Raw genomic sequence first — 15454 nt, forward strand, 5'->3', positions numbered from 1 at the left:
CTTATTACAAAACTATATGCAACATAATTACTATGTATCCTGTAATCCGATATGTTCTCATGATTCTTGGAGAGTATACTATAGTTAGAAGTGATTGGACAAGGATACATTCTATGCTTGGAGCATTTGAGTCATTTGACTTTCTTTTTGATGCACACTTAATGTTTGTTATTCTTGGATATACAAATGATCTATCAGTGTGTTTGCAAAGAAGGGAGCAAGATATTATTAATGCAATTTCACTTGTTAATGTGGCAAAGAGAAGAATGCAACGATTAAGGCTTGATGGTTGGGGTCAATTCATTCAAAGAATCACTTCATTTTGCAACAAACATGACATCCAAGTTCCTGCTATAGATGGAAATTATAAGCCTTATGGAAGATCATCACAATTTGTTCATAACCAAACCAATGATGCCCATTTCAGAGGAGAAGTATATATTGGGGTCATTGATCAAATTAGCCTAGAGCTTCATAGTCAGTTTAGTCAGGCTAATATGGAGCTGCTTTCTGGTATGTCAGCCTTGGATCCTTCCAACTCTTTTGCTTCTTTTGATGCACAGAAGGTATGAAAGCTAGCTGATTTCTATCCTAATGACATGTCAAGCACCGACTTGTTAAAACTTGACTTGCAACTTGACAATTATATTGATGGCACAAGAGAAGATAATAGATTCAAAGACATAACTAATCTTGTAAGATTGTTGAAACAAAGAGACATAAGGTGTTTGATATGGTTTATTTGCTTCTCAAATTGGTATTGCTTTTGCCAGTAGGGGCGGAGGGCCTGTTATGGCCAAGTATAGCCCACGCCATACCTCAACTCAGCCCAGTCGCAGCCTCCCTGCTAGTGCTTCCCCTCTGTGGCCGCGCAACAGGCACAACTGTAGTATCGCAGGCGCACAAGCGAGCCATCTGCTCATCGTTCCGTTCGCGACCGCCTCTGCCTGGCCGGCCGCCAGCTGCCCGAGCACGGCCGCGCGCCTGTGCCTTACTGAGTCGCCGCCTCTCTGAAAGTTGCCTAAAGGGGGGGTGAATATGCGAAACCTGAAATTTATAAACTTTAAAAACACATTAAGGCCGGGGTTAGTGTTAGAATTAAATTCAAGTCTGAAAGATTGTTTCTCTTGCTAAGAGTTACTCAAAGGTTGCGGATGACATATGGGAGCAAACTCAAATCAATACTAGCAAGGAAACGTTAGAGAGAGGAAAGAGGGCAAACAAATCAAGCGAGAATCAAGGCGAGTAGACACGGTGATTTGTTTTACCGAGGTTCGGTTCTAAAGAACCTAGTCCCGTTGAGGAGGCCACAAACGTCGGGTCTATTTCAACCCTTTCCCTCTCCCAAACGGTCACATAGACCGAGTGAGCCTTCTCCTTAATCAAACGGGTCACTAAGACCCCGCAAGGACCACCACACACTTAGGTGTCTCTTGCTTAGCTTTACAAACACTTAGAAAAGGAATGAAGAAGGAAGAAAGGCAATCCAAGCGACAAGAGCAACAAAAGAACACAAATGATCCTCTCACAAGCCCTTAAGCACTAGAGTTGATTTTGGGAACTTGGAGTGGATTGATTGCTTTGATTGTGTCTTGGAGTGTTGGACTTTGCTCTTGCAATGAACGAAAACTTCAGAATGCTTGGGTGGCTTTGAATGAGGTGGTTGGCGGGTATTTATAGCCCCCAACCACTTCCTAGTCGTTGGCAAAGTCTGCTGGCGATGGGCGCATCGGACAATCATTGTTCACTATTCGGTGCGCGCCACGTCAGCGCGTTCGTTAGGGTTTGGAGCTATTGACCGTCGGAGCGGTTTGTCTTTTTGCTGCACCGGACAGTCTGGTGACCTCTGACTTCTGCGCTCTGACTTCTATCGCGGCACTGTTCATCACTATTCGTCTGAGCAGTCGACCGTTGGCGCGCAGGGAGCCATTGCTCCGCTGGCTCACCGGACTGTCCAGTGGCACACCGGACAGTCCGGTGAATTATAGTGGACCGCGCCTAGAAGAAACCCGAGAGTGGCTAGTTCACTGACTGCTGGCCTGGCGTCCGGTGCACACCATTTTTCAGCACACTCTATGTCTTTTGCTCTAATTTTGATTGTGTCCCTAACTAAATTTCTTTGTTGGTTTGTGTTGAACCTTATGCACCTGAGATAAATGATATCTAGACAAACTAGTTAGTCCACATGGTTTGTGTTGGACGTCAACCACCAAAATCGATTATAGGAAATGATTAGGTCCATTTCCATTTCAATCTCCCCCTTTTTGGTGATTGATGCCAACACTAACCAAAGCAAATATGAAGTATAGAAATGTAACTAGTTTGTAATTGATATAGATGTGCATAGGTTACTTAGAGTTATACCAATGAAAGACTTCATATATATGAATGGATTGCTTTTCTCTTATTTAGCATTTTGGACCACATTTGCACCACTTATTTGTTTTTGCAAATCCTTTGGAAAAATCCTTTCAAAATCTTTTGCAAATAGTCAAAGATATAGGAATATGATTGCAAGAAGCATTTTTAAGATTTGAAATTCCTCCCCCTATTTCAAATGCTTTTCCTTTGACTAAATAAAAGCTCCCCCTGAATGAATTCTCCCCTTAGCTTTCAAGAGGGTTTTTGAAATGACAAAAACCAATTGAAAATTTTTCATATAAATGAGATACCAATTGAAAATTGACTTTAAGAATACCAATTGAAAATTAGATACCACTTGAAAATTCATTTTGAGGCTAACTCAAGTACTAATTGAAATAAACATTAGTGAAAACCAATTGAAATAAACATTAGTGAAAATTTTGAAATGGTGGTGTGGTCGCGGTCCTTTTGCTTTGGGCTTAATACTTTCTCCCCCTTTGACATTAATCGCCAAAAACTAAGAACTTGAGAGCCCTTTTTGGTTTTTCTCCCCCTTTGGGGCCTAATATTTTCTCCCAAATGGTAGAACAAGTATGAGTGAAGGGTCATACCTTTGAGAGTTACATGAGTAATGGCAAAGGATAAATGATATCGTCAGAGTTAGAGTGGAAGCCTTGTCTTTGTCGAATACTCCATTTCCCTTTCAATCTAAGATTAAGTATAGAAATACACTTGAAAGCACATTAGTCTTAGCCTTGGCACAAGAAGAATAAGAAATATGCATTTGTACCAAATGAAAGAGACATGGTCAAACGTATAAGAATTAGCTATGTGTGCAACATTTCAATCAAAATTCCGAGAGTCAAGTATATTTAGCTCATTCCTAAGTTTGCTAAAAGTCTTTTCATCTAGTGGCTTGGTAAAGATATCGGCTAATTAGTTGTGGGTGCTCACATAAGCTATTTCGATACCCCCTTTTGTTGGTGATCTCTCAAAAAGTGATATCGGATGTCTATGTGCTTAGTGCGGCTGTGTTCAACAGGATTATCCGCCATGCGGATTGCACTCTCATTATCACATAGGAGAGGGACTTTGCTCAATTTGTAGCCATAGTCCCTAAGTGTTTGCCTCATCCAAAGTAATTGCTCACAACAATGGCCTGCGGCAATGTACTCGGCTTCGGCGGTGGAAAGAGCTACCGAATTTTGTTTCTTTGAAGCCCAAGACACCAGGGATCTTCCTAGAAATTGACAAGTCCATAATGTGCTCTTTCAATCAATTTTACATCCGGCATAATCGGTATCTGAATACCCAATTAAATCAAAGGTAGATCCCTTGGGGTACCAAAGCCCAAACTTAGGAGTGTATACTAAATATCTCATGATTCTTTTCACGGCCCTAAGGTGAACTTCCTTTGGATTTGCCTGGAACCTTGCACACATGCTGTAACACCCCAGGGTCCACCAACACCCCGGAATGCTACTAAACAACACTTCTAACATTTATATATAAAATTTCGGCAGCATCCCCCTTGCAAAATTGCATAAATGAGGGGGCAACAGTGTATAAACATATATCATGACAAAAGCATACTAAGTATTATTAATCGGCTAGCAAAGAGAAGTTAAACATACGACATGAAGTGAATTTACTAGTGCGCACGACTAGTTAAAAAAACAAACTTCCTTTGACAATAAGTTTCTAATTAAATCATGGCTGCGCCTGGGCAGCGTTATTGTGAGAGTGAAAGTGGACGTGCTGCTACTCCCCTCATTCCCAATATGTATCAAGTACCTGCATTGAGTAATGCAAGAGTGAGATGACACATCTCAGCAAGTAAAATAATATCAAACTGTTTAACCACATAAGAACATTGTTTTACCACCACTTGATTCCACAACCTTCTTATTACGAAGGTGCAGCACGTATACAACGTACAACACACCTAGTCACCACACCTCGCAGGTAGAAACCACAATAGTAACATAGTAATGTCACACTTCATATATACCTCATGAGTGCAAATGTCTGCAAATGCAAGGATGACTTCTGCCTTCATACCTCTAAGGATATGAAGCCGCATCGTACCCCTCCTCGGGCAACGTACGATGCTAAAAATGTACCGGTACGGTCGGACCATAAGATCACGACATAACTTCAAAATGCAAGATGGATGATGCGATGAGCATGTCATGCCTACAACACTTCATATAACGTGATTCAAAAAAATACTTCAACTTCATCCAAGATGGGAATCAACCACATATATCATTACCAAATCATGATCATCCACAATATTAGACAATTGAGAATTAATACTTCCAAACAAATAAACTTCATCATAGAATTCAATGATTAACATAATTAAAACTTATGCATACTCAATGTCAGGGAATAGGATGCAACCCAAACGGTAGCAACCACCACTGTATTTACTTGCCTTTACCGGAAGTTCGGGCAAATCCCTAAGTACGATCCGGAAGTCCACCACCTGTTTATGACACACAACTTAGTGCACCAATTTCACATAATCAGGCTCATAAACGACGCTGCACCTACGCACAAACTCAAACCCCGCCGCGGGTTACATCTCTCCCCACACCCACTAAACTGCAGCGGCGCTGCTTAATAATTTCATAACTTTAAAATTATGACAGCAGTGGTAACAAACAAAAACTCCAGAGGCATCTACATGAAATTCCCCACAAGTTTTGTATACAATTTATAATTAAATTCCAACATCTAATTAGCCCAAAACAGTCCACAAGATGAACCCTGTAATCTGTTTTTTTGTCTTTTGGACAGCGACATACCCGGATTCAAACAGCGATATCTTTTAAAATATAATTCCAAATCAAGCACATAAGTACTTATTGGAAAGATAAGACAAAGCCCTACATGATTATCATACTGGTTAACACTAATTACCCACGAAAAATTCCCAGAAACTGCTAATACTACTGTTGTTCACCCACCTGAAAAATCTGTTTTTTTTTGGACAGCAACATAACCGGATTCAAACAACGATATCTCCTAAATTATAACTCCAAATCGAGCGCATAAGTACTCGTTGGAAAGGTATGACAAAGCTCTACATGATTCTCCCACAGATCCCTACTAATTGCCCACGAAAAATTCCCAGAAATCACTAGAACTACTGCTGTTCGTCCACACACTAAATTTCTGGACAGCACCTCTACCAAATCGCATAGGTAAACATGTAACCAATTGGATTGCAGCACAAATACAACAAAATGATCACGAAAATCACCTTGGGTTCCTCCTTTCCTCCTTCTTTTCTTCCTTCTTCCTCCCTCCAAACTCCCATGGAAGACTCGCACCCACACGACGGACACCAAGCGGGGAGGCTCCACCTTGGAGAGGAAGAGGTGGGGGGGGGCTAGGGTTGAGGGGTGGCGCTGCAATCACTTGGGGAAGAAGGAGAGGGATTGGGGCGGCTGCAAGAGTGGAAGAGAGAGGGGAGGGGCGGCCAAAGGGGTGGGGGAGTGAGAGGGAGGGGGCGGCTAGGGTTTAGGGGGGGAAACTAATGGGCTCCCCACCGCCGGATCGAGATCCACGGCCCAAACTCGCTCTCACGTCTGCTCCCGACCCCAACGCACAAATCCAACAAGTATTATACTATTTTATTGGTGAATGCTTCCTAAAAAACTCCAACCCCAACTACACAGATCACGAAAGAAAAGGGAAAAATACATTTAACTTCTTTTCAGAAAATTGGGTATCACACTCTACCCCCCTTAAAAAGAATTCGACCTCGAATTCCGACGCTTCTATCAGAACGACAAGGAAAGATCAATAAATCAACAAAAGTCACACATAAAGAAAGGTTCGGGTACTTCTGCCGCATCAGCTCCTCAAGCTCCTAGGATTCTAAGATACGCAGCAGACGACACTCTAGAGTCTGGTCTTGCTACACAGGAATCGGCTCTAGCTCGATTTGATGGTCTGGATTCCGCAAATACTTCCTCAACATAAAGACATGGAATATATGGTGTACTCTGGTCATAGACTCCGACAATTGTAGGTGCTAAGCCAAGCTGCCAACTCGGGCTAGGATAGTAGACGGTCCTATATAACTCGGACAAAGCTTTCCTAACACCAAATCAACATTGACACATGCAAGTACTTCAATAAATATATATATATGAATGCAATACATGCTGTGCTCAAATAGCTTAAACCAAACCTATCCAAACAAGAGTAACTTCAAAAGATCAATTTAATGCTTGCATATTTCTAGACAGCAGCACAACGGTTATTTGTTTTCCTCATAACTCACAAAATATTCATCCAATAGAAGTAAACTAGGACTTTATGGAAAGCTTACAAAGTCCACTATACCCTTGGTATTATCATCACCACAAGATTTGACACTTAGAAAGGCCAAACAATGCGAAACGTAAATTTTGTCCAGACTTGAACAGAATTCAACTACTCACTTCAAAAATCCATAATTGGAGTCTCATTCATCCCATTCAGGCGCTCTTAGACTTTTTAGAAAGCCAGTAAAATTGTCTATATTTCATTTATAAACCTATCAGGTTAATTCAATGCATATCAAGATCAAAAGACATAAGAAAGGCTTTGCTGTCCAAATTTGGACAGATTCAAAGATTCCAATTAAAACAGATGTAGCTTAACTTATAGGTCACCAAAAAGGGTGATCCAAAATTTGTTGGAAAGCTCAAGGAAAGTACTACCACTTCTTTATAATTTATAAGAACTGATTCGAAGTTTAACTTGGGCAAACAAGATCAGTTTCGAAATCTGTACAGAATCTGGACAGATTCCAAGACTAGACTTGAGAAAAATCATAACTCCTAACTACTAGACCTATGGTCATGAAATTTTACACAAGTAAGATGAAGAAGTTGGCTACAACTTTTTATATACAACACCTCTACCGAAAACATGGTGTAATTCATTGAACTAGCGGCATAACCAAAAATGGTCATGTAGTCCCAAACAACAAGCAATAGATTTATTCAGGTTCTATACTCTTCTAAGATTAAGCGTTCATCGAAGGACTAATAACTTTAGGTTCTTCATTACGAGACACTTAGACCCAACATAAGGGTAGAAGCAATATGCTTACTTTTTAAATCATTTTAAGCCTGATCTCACATCATGCAAGCAAGAATCAATTTAAGTATACTGTGCCTGCCCATATATCCATCCAATAACTCAGACAATCTGCATCTCCACCTAGACTTCACACGACGTAACTATTTCATAATTACGCAAACACGCCAAGACCAGAAAACATGGCTTCACAACAATACGTACTGGCCTATTCAAATATCCCTCGCTATCTCTCTGTTTTAGCCCACGCTCCACATATACAATAACAAGATAACTATCACAACCACTACATCTATTCCCTCCCACCATACAACATAATTAACATGGATTGCGAAAGAGCTCACCATAACTAAACCAATCTCCCAAAGAAATATCCCTAAATAGAAAATTGACAATCAACAGCACAAATGCTCATTCTGTCTCTACCTCTTTCACTATAAAAGCAATGATAACAAAGAAATATTGTAAAATCATCTAAACTTCATGACCTACAACTTTTGTATTCAAAGGATAAACAAAGTTTTTTATCTCCATTTTTTTAATTTGGCTTGTAAGGTGACATACATGATCTGCCACCAGAACCTGACGGAACATGACCCATAAATTCAAAACCTCATAACTCTCTGCATCTAACAAAATTTTACAAATATAAACTCATTGAAAAGATTATAACATTCCCCAAAACTTTTATTATAATGAGTGTCTCAGAATTGGTTTCCAAACCGATAAAACAATGCAACTGCTTTGTTGCAAAACTGATAGGTTAGAAACAATGGACAACTAAAATTCAAAATACTATAACTCCTGCTATACTCAACTTAAAACTACAACGAACACGCGTTGGAAAAGTTTGGAAATTGTCCACGACTTTTGCAATAAAGTTCCACCCAAATTTATCTTTATAGCCCTCAACTCTGCATGACCTACAGCTAAACTCAGCCTGAGATACTGCACATCAGAGATTCGACTTATATCCGGACAACCACCTCTCCCAATCTATTTAACAGACAATTACAAGTAAATACCCATTAAAAGGTACTAAGAAAACTAAAAGTTTTTCTTAAAGAGAATTCCCAAATTTGGGCTCTGAAACTATCAAAACGCGGTCGATTTATTAGTGGTTTTAACGACACCTAAAGTTCAGACACAACGGTGCAACAACTTCAGAGTAGCCTAACTCCAATTATATGCAATGAAAATTATAAACCAATACTCTTTGGGAAGATCATGAAATTACTAAAACTTTCATAATCCAACAAAACCCAAAATTTACCGTATTCAATGTCTATACTTCCGTACAAAATTAAGGCTGCTATAGGAAACCCATAACTCTCAAATGTTTAGACCAAACTGGGTGATTGAGCATCCTATGCAAAGATGAAGAAACCTACTATAAAACATTCTAGATAAGTGAAGCCTGATTCAGCCTCCAACTAATTTAAAATGACTCACAAAACAAAACAACACCTTACCCATAATAAAAAAACAATATAAAATAAAACCCAAGGCATTGGCAGGTGCGACCAACATTAGGATTTTCCACTACCAAATGGGGATGCAACTCCCCAAAGCCTTTAAGCAACACTTTACCTAATAGGTTAGAACACTAAGCACCACAATCAACGAATTCAACAACCTCATTTGTTAATGCCACTAAGGTCAAACATCCATGTATCGACAATGTATGAAACACCTAACATACCCGTCTCTAGCACTATAAAACATGGTTGTTATTACACTAGAATCCAACTATTAGAGCTCTCCACAACTATTCTGTTGATGTGAAGCAAATGGTGCTCATGTCATGTAACGTCTTTTCCTCCTCTCAAAAGAGATAAAATTTGCAATACTCATAAAGCAATGGAGGGATAACAAGAAAAACTAATGTACTTCTTGACACAGACTCATGCAAAAGCTTCATAAATATTACTTTCAATACTAAAATAATAACACGATACTATGCTCAACAGGAGTAATTGGACGTCCATAAGACAATCCACATAACCAAACTACCTTGATTAACCTCACATACAACAAAACCTACTATTACTGCACTTGAACAATTTGTACTTCGTGATATCACAGGATGCATTCAAAGTAGTAGACATACATGATCTATCAAACCATCATTCATATAAGAAAAATCTCAATCCGATGCAACAACCCCATCATTAAAGAGATCGATGACTAACAAACATAAGCAACTCCCAGTTAAGCATTGACTTCGTTTAAGATAAAGCGGTCCAAATAATGATTCAACAAGCATGCATAGAGAAACTGCTCATAAAAAAATCAAACTGCCATACAATGTTGGCAAATAGAAAAAATATAAAACGGGTTGTCAATATCGCCCACATGACTAGCCTGCAACAACTAAAAAAATATGCATAGCCTTTATGGCTATTGAAACAAGCCATAGAAGGAAAACATGCACGACATAAAATCCACTTGAAACCACCCTATTTATTGTTAAAAATAAGGTTGCACATAATAAGAAAACCTATCAGGTAGACATGGTTGGACTTATCAATCTACGTCATGTCACAAATTCACTCGAGTTTTACCAGTCTAAAGATTTCATAGACATTACAACGTTGCATCTGCTCTATAGAGACAAACCAATTTTATACTAAGATCAAGTTAGCAAGTAGCCACACTAGCCTAAAAAAAGTGAGGCGCAAAGCATTGCACCCATGGAAATATTACATTGATAAGTTGGGTTGTAACCCAACAGTCAATCAAACTCAACAACACCATAAAACTAATTATATAGTGTTTTCACACTACACCAAGTCGGATTAGACCCACTATACACAAGCTCAATAAACAATTGGTCCTATAAGTACAAGAACCCAAGAATCCTTTTGGGAAAAAAACATCCACAATCAAGCATATAGAAATATATGATGGTACTAGCTCAGAGATTTGAAAACATTGCATCCCAAAAAAAACATCATGATGATATGTATATAAAACAAGTACATTAGTAGCTTCACTTGCATAATATCTTCAATAACAACCACATCAAGAAACCAATACTAAATAGAAGTAACATATCATATCAAGCATTACGTCGTTAACGACATACCCCATCAAACCATAAAGGGATTTGGAGTAAGGAAGTTCTAGTCATCTATACAATAAAATACTAATATGAAAGAGATACGAACCCATACCCTTCCTATATGTGCAAGTGTGTCAAATTTATCTTCAAATTGCGTAGAATCTAAAGCATATCCTTTGATACCAACTGTAACACCCCAGGGTCCACCAACACCCCGGAATGCTACTAAACAACACTTCTAACATTTATATATAAAATTTCGGCAGCATCCCCCTTGCAAAATTGCATAAATGAGGGGGCAACAGTGTATAAACATATATCATGACAAAAGCATACTAAGTATTATTAATCGGCTAGCAAAGAGAAGTTAAACATACGACATGAAGTGAATTTACTAGTGCGCACGACTAGTTAAAAAAACAAACTTCCTTTGACAATAAGTTTCTAATTAAATCATGGCTGCGCCTGGGCAGCGTTATTGTGAGAGTGAAAGTGGACGTGCTGCTACTCCCCTCATTCCCAACATGTATCAAGTACCTGCATTGAGTAATGCAAGAGTGAGATGACACATCTCAGCAAGTAAAATAATATCAAACTGTTTAACCACATAAGAACATTGTTTTACCACCACTTGATTCCACAACCTTCTTATTACGAAGGTGCAGCACGTATACAACGTACAACACACCTAGTCACCACACCTCGCAGGTAGAAACCACAATAGTAACATAGTAATGTCACACTTCATATATACCTCATGAGTGCAAATGTCTGCAAATGCAAGGATGACTTCTGCCTTCATACCTCTAAGGATATGAAGCCGCATCGTACCCCTCCTCGGGCAACGTACGATGCTAAAAATGTACCGGTACGGTCGGACCATAAGATCACGACATAACTTCAAAATGCAAGATGGATGATGCGATGAGCATGTCATGCCTACAACACTTCATATAACGTGATTCAAAAAAATACTTCAACTTCATCCAAGATGGGAATCAACCACATATATCATTACCAAATCATGATCATCCACAATATTAGACAATTGAGAATTAATACTTCCAAACAAATAAACTTCATCATAGAATTCAATGATTAACATAATTAAAACTTATGCATACTCAATGTCAGGGAATAGGATGCAACCCAAACGGTAGCAACCACCACTGTATTTACTTGCCTTTACCGGAAGTTCGGGCAAATCCCTAAGTACGATCCGGAAGTCCACCACCTGTTTATGACACACAACTTAGTGCACCAATTTCACATAATCAGGCTCATAAACGACGCCGCACCTACGCACAAACTCAAACCCCGCCGCGGGTTACATCTCTCCCCACACCCACTAAACTGCAGCGGCGCTGCTTAATAATTTCATAACTTTAAAATTATGACAGCAGTGGTAACAAACAAAAACTCCAGAGGCATCTACATGAAATTCCCCACAAGTTTTGTATACAATTTATAATTAAATTCCAACATCTAATTAGCCCAAAACAGTCCACAAGATGAACCCTGTAATCTGTTTTTTTGTCTTTTGGACAGCGACATACCCGGATTCAAACAGCGATATCTTTTAAAATATAATTCCAAATCAAGCACATAAGTACTTATTGGAAAGATAAGACAAAGCCCTACATGATTATCATACTGGTTAACACTAATTACCCACGAAAAATTCCCAGAAACTGCTAATACTACTGCTGTTCACCCACCTGAAAAATCTGTTTTTTTTTGGACAGCAACATAACCGGATTCAAACAACGATATCTCCTAAATTATAACTCCAAATCGAGCGCATAAGTACTCGTTGGAAAGGTATGACAAAGCTCTACATGATTCTCCCACAGATCCCTACTAATTGCCCACGAAAAATTCCCAGAAATCACTAGAACTACTGCTGTTCGTCCACACACTAAATTTCTGGACAGCACCTCTACCAAATCGCATAGGTAAACATGTAACCAATTGGATTGCAGCACAAATACAACAAAATGATCACGAAAATCACCTTGGGTTCCTCCTTTCCTCCTTCTTTTCTTCCTTCTTCCTCCCTCCAAACTCCCATGGAAGACTCGCACCCACACGACGGACACCAAGCGGGGAGGCTCCACCTTGGAGAGGAAGAGGTGGGGGGGGCTAGGGTTGAGGGGTGGCGCTGCAATCACTTGGGGAAGAAGGAGAGGGATTGGGGCGGCTGCAAGAGTGGAAGAGAGAGGGGAGGGGCGGCCAAAGGGGTGGGGGAGTGAGAGGGAGGGGGCGGCTAGGGTTTAGGGGGGGAAACTAATGGGCTCCCCACCGCCGGATCGAGATCCACGGCCCAAACTCGCTCTCACGTCTGCTCCCGACCCCAACGCACAAATCCAACAAGTATTATACTATTTTATTGGTGAATGCTTCCTAAAAAACTCCAACCCCAACTACACAGATCACGAAAGAAAAGGGAAAAATACATTTAACTTCTTTTCAGAAAATTGGGTATCACACATGCATACTGAAAGCATAATATCCGATCGAGATGCACATAAGTAGAGTAGAGACGACTGGTATACCTTTTGATCTACGGATTTACCTCCCGTGTCGAGGTCAAGATGCCCATTTGTTCCCATGGGTGTCTTGGTGGGTTTGCCATTCTTCATTCCAAACTTCTTAAGTATATCTTGAATGTACTTAGTTTGGTTGATGAAGGTGCCCTCTTGGAGTTGCTTGATTTGAAATCCAAGAAAGTACTTCAACTCCCCCATCATAGACATCTCGAATTTTTGTATCATGATACTACTAAACTCTTCAAAAGTTGACTTGTTAGTAGAACCAAATATAATATCATCAACATAAATTTGGCATATAAACAAGTCTTTTGCAACAATTTTAGTAAAGAGAGTAGGATCGACCTTTCCAACTTTGAAGCCATTAGTGATAAGGAAGTCTCTTAGGCATTCATACCATGCTCTTAGGGCTTGCTTGAGCCCATAAAGCGCCTTTGAAAGCTTGTACACATGGTTAGGGTACTCACTATCTTCAAAGTCAGGAGGTTGCTCAACATAGACCTCTTCCTTGATAGGGCCATTGAGGAAAGCACTTTTTATGTCCATTTGGTAAAGCTTAAAGCCATGGTAAGTAGCATAGGCAAGTAATATACGAATTGACTCAAGCCTAGCTACGGGTGCATAGGTTTTATCGAAATCTAAACCTTCTACTTGTGAATATCCCTTTGCCACAAGTCGGGCTTTGTTCCTTGTCACCACTCCATGCTCATTTTTCTTGTTGTGGAATACCCACATGGTACCTACAATATTTTGATTAGGGCATGGAACTAAATGCCATACCTCATTCCTCATGAAGTTGTTGAGCTCCTCTTGCATTGCCACCACCCAATCCAGATCTCTTAGTGCATCCTCTATCCAAGAATGGAGTTGGCAGGGTGATCTCTTTGAATTGCTTGGTGGACTCTTGGGTGTGGCAGTCTTTGATCTCTAATTTCTTGTTCATCTTCCTTGTCTTCATTGTAATCTCCCCCTTGATCAATGTCCTCCTCTTGAGGTGGCTCATTGTCTTGATCTTCATCCTCTTCTTCTTGAGCCTCGTCATCATCTTGAGTTGGTGGAGATGCTTGCATGGAAAATGATGGTTGATCTTGTGCTTGTGTGGGCTCCTCGGATTCTTTTAGACACACATCCTCAATGGACATGTTCCTTAGTGCGATACACGGAGCCTCTTCATCATCTAATTCATCAAGATCAATTTGCTCCACTTGTGAGCCATTAGTCTCATCAAACACAATGTCACAAGAAACTTCAACTAATCCAGTGGACTTGTTGAAGACTCTATATGCCCTTGTGTTTGACTCATAACCTAGTAAAAAGCCTTCTACTACCTTAGGAGCAAATTTAGAACTTCTACCTATCTTAATAGGAATAAAGCACTTGCTCCCAAAGACTCTAAAATAGGAAACATTGGGCTTTTTACCAGTAAGGAGTTCATACGATGTTTTCTTGAGGATTTAGTGAAGATATAACTGGTCGATGGAGTAGCAGGCTGTGTTAATCGCCTCTGCCCAAAACCAGTCCGGTGGATTGTACTCATCAAGCATGGTCATTGCCATGTCCAATAGAGTTATATTCTTTCTCTCCACTACCTCATTTTGTTGAGGTGTGTAGGCAGAAGAGAACTCATGCTTGATCCCCTCTTCCTCAAGAAATCCTTCAATTTGTGAATTCTTGAACTCTGTTCCATTGTCGCTTCTTATCTTTTTTATCCTCAATCCAAACTCATTTTGAGCCCGTCTTAAGAATCTCTTTAAAGACTCTTGGGTTTGAGATTTTTCCTGCAAAAAGAACACCCATGTGAAGCGAGAATAGTCATCCACAATAACTAGACAGTACTTACTCCCGCCGATGCTTATGTAAGCGATCGGACCGAATAGGTCCATGTGGAGTAGCTCGAGCGGCCTATCAGACATCATGATGTTCTTGTGTGGATGATGGACTCCAACTTGCTTCCCTGCTTGGCATGCGCTACAAATCCTGTCTTTCTCAAAATGAACATTTGTTAGTCCTAAAATGTGTTCTTCCTTTAGAAGCTTGTGAAGATTCTTCATCCCAACATGGGCAAGTCAGTGATGCCAGAGCCAGCCCATATTAATCTTAGCAATTAAGCAAGTGTCTAGTTCAGCCTTGTTATCATTAAAATCAACTAGATATAGCTGACCATCTAACGCTCCCTTAAATGCTATTGAATCATCACTTCTTCTAAAGACAGTAACACCTATATCAGTAAAAATACAATAGTAGCCCATTTTGCATAGTTGAGAAATAGAAAGCAAATTGTAATCTAAAGAATCTACGAGAAAAACATTAGAAATGGATTGGTCAGGGGATATAGCAATTTTACCAAAACCTTTGACCAAACCTTGATTTCCAT

At 39.8% G+C, this 15454-nt stretch overlaps 1 long non-coding RNA gene across 1 annotated transcript; it reads right to left on the minus strand.

The window, feature by feature from the left end:
* Positions 1-624: 624 nt before the first annotated feature.
* LOC118476876 (uncharacterized) lies at positions 625-4158 on the minus strand. Its single transcript, XR_004857670.1, has 2 exons — positions 2976-4158; positions 625-1061 (listed from the first exon to the last, which is right to left on the minus strand). It is a non-coding gene; the product is annotated as an uncharacterized lncRNA (long non-coding RNA).
* Positions 4159-15454: the final 11296 nt, after the last annotated feature.

This window comes from Zea mays, chromosome 4 (assembly GCF_902167145.1).
Source record: "Zea mays cultivar B73 chromosome 4, Zm-B73-REFERENCE-NAM-5.0, whole genome shotgun sequence".
NCBI lineage: Eukaryota > Viridiplantae > Streptophyta > Magnoliopsida > Poales > Poaceae > Zea > Zea mays.